The sequence below is a fragment of the Ambystoma mexicanum genome, chromosome 3q (genome assembly GCF_040938575.1).
Source record: "Ambystoma mexicanum isolate Mex_15411 chromosome 3q, UKY_AmexF1_1, whole genome shotgun sequence".
NCBI classification, from domain to species: domain Eukaryota; kingdom Metazoa; phylum Chordata; class Amphibia; order Caudata; family Ambystomatidae; genus Ambystoma; species Ambystoma mexicanum.
The window spans coordinates 1,150,771,099-1,150,777,098 of NC_090926.1; the positions used below are offsets into that span (position 1 = coordinate 1,150,771,099).

The following is a 6,000-nucleotide window of genomic DNA, read 5'->3' on the forward strand; positions in this document are numbered from 1 at the left end:
ATAAAACATCATAACCATAAATAAACAATAAAAAGAACTGCAATTCCCATGAAAAAGAAGTGGTTTTGTAGTTTGTCTATTATTGGTTCCTTTTTCCACCTGACTTCATATATTCAATCACAGCCCTTAATTCGGTATAAGGTCCCCTGACTTCCTTCCTTCTTTCTCTTTCTTTGCTGCTCGAGCAGATAAGTGAAACTTTATTCATTGATTTAAGTGTGTGATTGTTGTACACCGTGTGAGTGATTATACTGTAGTGGACAGCTAGAGGCGGAGCGTAGCAGCTTGGCAGGTCACATCCACAGTAGATGAAGTCGGAACATGACAGGCTTGTCGGGGCCCCGGCATTCGCAGGAAGCAATGACATGAGGCAATAGCCTCATGGAAGTCGCAGCAGGGTATGACGGTACCCCTAGAGGTTCCGGCGCCGGTGCGCAGAGGACATCTGCACACAGTGCTGCCATTTTCTCTGAATGTGTACCGGTGTCAGCGGACACAACGCTGCGTGATGTCTTGCTGTAACGATTGTCATACAGGTGCTATCTACTGGCAGCAGTAGCACATTGCATGTATACGGCAAACTCAACAGCGGTGAAGGGAATTCACACAGTACTGACACAGGCTGTTAATATTATGGGCTTAGTCCCAAGATAAACTGTTTGCAGCTCCAGAGGGTCACAAGCCCTGGAGCAGATTTGTGACATACGGGCGCAGTCCCAAGAAAAACTGTGGAGTATTACCCATAGATCCACCTAGCTGTGAAATAAAGGGTTAATAAATAAAATAGGTGCATCCCAAGTGAAATGAATTATCTAATATACTTGAATCATTAAACTAGGAATAATGAGCAGGAGAGAGATCTCAAATGAGGACTCAGATGGCCCACACCTTAGTGGCGTCAGAATGAATCAGGCGGTTCAAAGGGCACTGAGTGCCGGCAGAGGCCCATTGACCAGAAGCATGAGTATTATGGATGTGCTCTTGACCTTCTCTCAGGGAATGGAGGAATTGAGGAGGGGAGAGGCACATTGAGAAAAAGGGGAAGAAAGAAAAGCTGCAGGGCACACAGCGCCCAGAACCCTACCAGGTACACCACATATAAAGCATAGTGGCAAAAGAAGGGTGAAGTCGTGGGGAAAGTATGGTTAGGAAAGCTCAGATGATTCCACAGATGAAAGCTGGCAGAGCAGGGATGAATCATCTGTCAGGAGATCAAACGAGTCAGAGAACTCATCATATAGGCCCTCTGGAAACAGACCGCAATGGGGGGAGCAGGAGAACCGGCGCGTCACCCGTTCTTTCCATCGAGAGGAAGAGGTAGAGGCAGAGGCTGGAGGTCTAATGGCAAACAACCGCACAGTAACACAGGTAAGAGCCTTGCTCACAAGGTGAGAGTGCCTGCTAGGCACAAATATCCTACCTGTGCAGTGATTTCACAAGTGGAGAGATATATTTTGAGACTCCTGGGTATTGCAAATGGTACCAGATTTCCGACTAGAATTATGCAAGAGTCAGTGAAGGTCTGATACATTTTTGCCATAGAAGATGAAACTTTATTAGACAGCGATATAGAAAATCTGTGGCAAAACAATGCCATCACACCAGCAGCAAAGGTGCTGGGTGGCTTCTAAAGCAACATGTTTTTAGTAAGAGGAAGGCGCAAATTCAGACCAGTAATCAACTTCAGGGCGCTGAATGCCTTTCTGGTATACAGGCATTTCAAGATGGAGGGAATGCATCTGCTGAGGAAATACACCAGAAAGGGGACTGGCTAGCCCGAGTAGACCTCAGAGACGCCTACCTGATGGTCCCCATAACTCAGAATCAGGGTCATCTACTCCATTTCCTCTAGAAAGGGCAGAGATGGGAGTTTACAAGTCTCCCGTTTGGGCTAGCATCGGCTCCTTGGTAATTTACCAAGCTGATGAAGCCAGTAGTTGGCCATCTCAAGGAACAAGGCATCAGATTGATTATATATCTGGATGACATATGTCTAATGTGCCAGGATAAGTAACTGCTCTTGGAGCAGGTGGGGACCACGGCCGGATTACTGCAACAGTTGGGGTTTCTGATCAACTGTGAGTAAGCAGAATTAATCACGGCACAGTCAATAGAATTTCTAGGTTTCATTGTGGACACAGAACAGAGAATCCTCAGATTACCCCGAGACAAGCTGAATTCCATCAAGAAAGAAGTAAAGGTCGGATGGCAAAATAATCAATATCCATGAGGGGATTATCCTGGCTAGTAGGCTGTCTAACATCTTCAATTCAGGCTATATTTCCAGGACCCCTACATTATCGAGTATTACAAAGCCTAAAAATACAACATTTCGAGCACAGATTACCATATGAACAGAGTCCCCATTTCACAGGAGGCAAGGACGGAACTGGTGTGGTACTATCACCATATGGAGGCCTGAAATGGGAGGGTGATATTTGGATCATCGCTGGACCGTATTATAGAGTCAGACACCAGCCGATGGTACTGGGGAGCCCAGTGCGGCGATCTGATAACAGGAGAAAGATGGTTGGAGGAAGAGTTATCCCTCCACATCAGCTGCCTCGAATTGCTAGAAGGCTCATTCGCAGTGCAATGGACCAAGAGATGACCAAATGTTCAATACTTCTCAAGATGGACAGGACAACCTTTCCGTGGTCAGGTATACCAATCGACGGGATGGGACAAAATCCAAGATGCTGGCATAGATAGCGAAAGACTTTTGGCATTTATGCCTTCAAAGGAGGGACAGCGTGACAGCGAAGTATCTGCCGGGTGTCCAGACCAGGTGGCAGGCTGGATTTTGAGATACATGAGGGACTCCAGCGATTGGGTTCTGGACAAGACAGTATTCCAAGAGATCATGATTCGAAGGGGCCAATGTCAGACAGATCTGTTCACGTCGAGATTGAACAGAAAGCTGACACGGTTCTTCAGCTGCAGACCAGATCCGGAAGCAGCAGTGATGGATGTCTTTCTCCAGGTCTGGGGCCCAGCCACAGAATGCACCATTCACAATCAAACCCTGCAAACCCACACAAGTAAGGAGACAGAAAGCGGGAGTAATAATAGTGAGTGCATGGAGAGTGCAGACTTGGTTTCCGGATCTGTTAGAGATGTCGTACACCTTACAGGCCAGGATAGAGTCTATCATACAGGGACCAGCAGGAGAGTACCACCCTCTGGTTCAGATAGGGAGCCTGAACTTAATAGCATGGGTGATTTCAGGAGAACCTGGACTAAGCCATGACTTTTAGGAGAGGCTCGGAAACTCATTGGAGACACCTGTGCTACCAGAACCAAGAAAACCTATAGGGGTGCATGGTTTAAGTGGTACAATTGGTGCATGGAGAGGGACATACATCCCGTTCAAACAGATGTAATCCATGTAGTATATTTATTAGCCAACCTAGCGATGCAGCGTATAGCACACCGAACAATCAACACATATCGTTCAGCGATTTCAGCTGGACATGAGAGAGTAGAAGGTAATCCTATTGGGAAACATCCACTAGTATGTGGACTGATCAAAGGAATAACAATCATGAAGCCACCAGCTCTGAAATATTCACGTCTGTGGGACATTAGTGAGCTGTTGAGGCTATTTGAGACATGGCCTGACAATGAACATTTTTCCAGGAAGGCTCTATGGGCAAAGCCGATTATCCTACTCTGCCTTATTTCATGCAAAAGGGTCTCGGATGTCAGAGCTTTTGAGGTGGACAGGAAGTCTTTTTTTGCCAACCGGCCTAACTTTCTATTTAACAAAAAGGACAAAGACAGGCATGAAGACGGTTGATTACACAGCATTTGTAGATCGGCCTAAACTGTGTCCGTTCAGATATCTGAAAGCATATAAAAACATGTCAGCATAGTTCAGAACCTCTGGGGAATCACAGTTATTAATAGCGGTGAGGAAACCTTTTACTGCAGTGTCTACAGCTACCCTGGCAAGATATGTAAAATGGTGCATTAGCCAGGCTAGCATTGATATAGAACCATATGGTTCACATTCAATTACGGGTGCCACGGCATCCACAGCATTCAAGATGGCGGCACGTTTAGAGGATATTTTGATGGCAGCTGACTGGTCAAATGTGTCGAGTTTTAAGAACTTTTATTTTCGACCAATCAACAAGGTGATCTGCGTTGGTGGTGAGTAAGCTTTAAATTAGCATAATCCGAGTCTCCAGGTTTTGACATAGTTTACAGATTTTCAATACTATTGTGATAGAAAGTCATGATTCTATTAAAGACACAGAGGCAAAGGATTATCCCACCCTAACAATCACAAAGATTTTGATTAATTTATGTATTTCTTTTTGGGTGTTTATATTGCGCCTATACACAATGTGTTTCAATGTTCAACAAGGCAGGAGGGGTGAGCGGTCCTACTACGCCTTGTGACATTTGGATCGTACAAGTGCAGCATTTGTATTGTATTGATTACATGTCTGATGTTGTATTTTATGCGATTGCCCAGTCAATGGCTGTTTTCAATAATACAGTTACTATCTTGGCAGGTGCAGAGCCCAAAGCATCGGGATCATGAAGATGAGGAGAAATGTCAGTGGATGTTCACGCGTTAATCGGTTGGGACGCAAGTTTCAGTTCTGGATCAGCTAAAGAAAGAGGAAGAAGGAAGGGAGTCAGGGGATGTAATACCGGATTAAGGACTGTGATTGTATATATGAAGTCACCTGGAAAAAGGAACCAATTAATAACGAACTACAAAACCACTTCTTTTTCATGGGATTTGTAGTTATTTTTTGTTTGGTATTTATGGGTATGATGTTTTCTATTGGCTGCTCGAGAAGTAAAGTGTAGAGATGAGCATAATCCTTCGCCTTCGGGTCTTCAATAGAAGCATGGCTTTCTATTATAATAGTATTGAAAATCTGCATTATCTTTAAAACCTTTTCTATCACACACAGGTCCATCTCCAATTCTGCACATACCTTATCTTTCTCAGAAAATCACCAAGGCTCACTCCTCAAGACCTTCCAGAACACCCTATGCCCCCCGTATTCTCCAGCCGAAATTCCAACCCACAAAAGCTAGAGGCTCATGTTTCCAGTCAATCACAGCTCATCAATGGAATTCTCTTCTACTCACACTGAGAGCAGAACATTCCTACCAGGCCTTCTGGAGAGCCCTCAAAACTTGGATCTTTGCTTAATTAGGAAGACCCCCCCAAATGTACTGCCCTGTTAATGTTGTCTGCATGTAACTGCTAACGTTGTCTACGAGTAACTGATTTTGTAACAGCGCCTCGATGCATTCGGGTTTAGTGCACTTTACCAATGTACAAATAAATAAAGAGATCCAGACCGAAATGACCCAGAATTCTCTGGAGCCCCAAAACCAACCGGTGATGAATTCTCCAATCGCTGATGTCCACCGATTGAAGAGAACACTATTTCACCACCAGGTTGAGAGCCTGCTGGTAGGAATTCGGCCTGTATCTTTATACTGAATCTTAGGCAAAAATGCAGAGGGCTATCGCTAGATCTGACTGGGATCGGGAGCAAGTAGCGCCCAGCTTGTTGATGTAATGCACACTGCCATGTTGTCCATCAGAAGATGAACCACTCAGTGAGAAAACCTGCTTTCAAAGTACCTGGCCACAAAGAACCAGCAAGCATCTATAAACAGTTTATATGTCAAGACGACTCCAGGGCAGACCATGGCCCTCCAGTTTAGATCGCACCACACTGTGTGCCACAACCCCTCTGACTTGCATCAGACTCTAATTTCAAATTGGTGAAGGTAAGAAAGATAGCCCTGCCATTTCATGCATCTAGGTGTCTTCCCAACTAGCGCAATTCTTCTTTTGCATTGGTGGAAAATGGAACAAGAGCTCTCAAGTTTCCCATGACCATGCGTGAGAAGGTTACCCAGTACTGTTTTTCCCCCTTTAGATTCTGGGACTTGTATTTTCTACTTTCCCATTTCAAAGATTGGAAAACTACAAGAATAGATTTTCAGTCAGAGCGCTGT

The 6,000-nt window shown here is 44.9% G+C and overlaps 1 long non-coding RNA gene across 1 annotated transcript in view; it reads left to right on the forward strand.

Moving 5' to 3' along the window:
- Nucleotides 1-5,285, forward strand: part of LOC138581969 (uncharacterized) — a 500,909-nt gene extending 495,624 nt beyond the window's left edge. The window contains exon 4 of the long non-coding RNA XR_011304909.1: nucleotides 4,524-5,285. This is a non-coding gene — a long non-coding RNA (uncharacterized lncRNA). The remainder of the gene's footprint in view (nucleotides 1-4,523) is intronic.
- The last annotated feature ends 715 nt before the right edge of the window (nucleotides 5,286-6,000 follow it).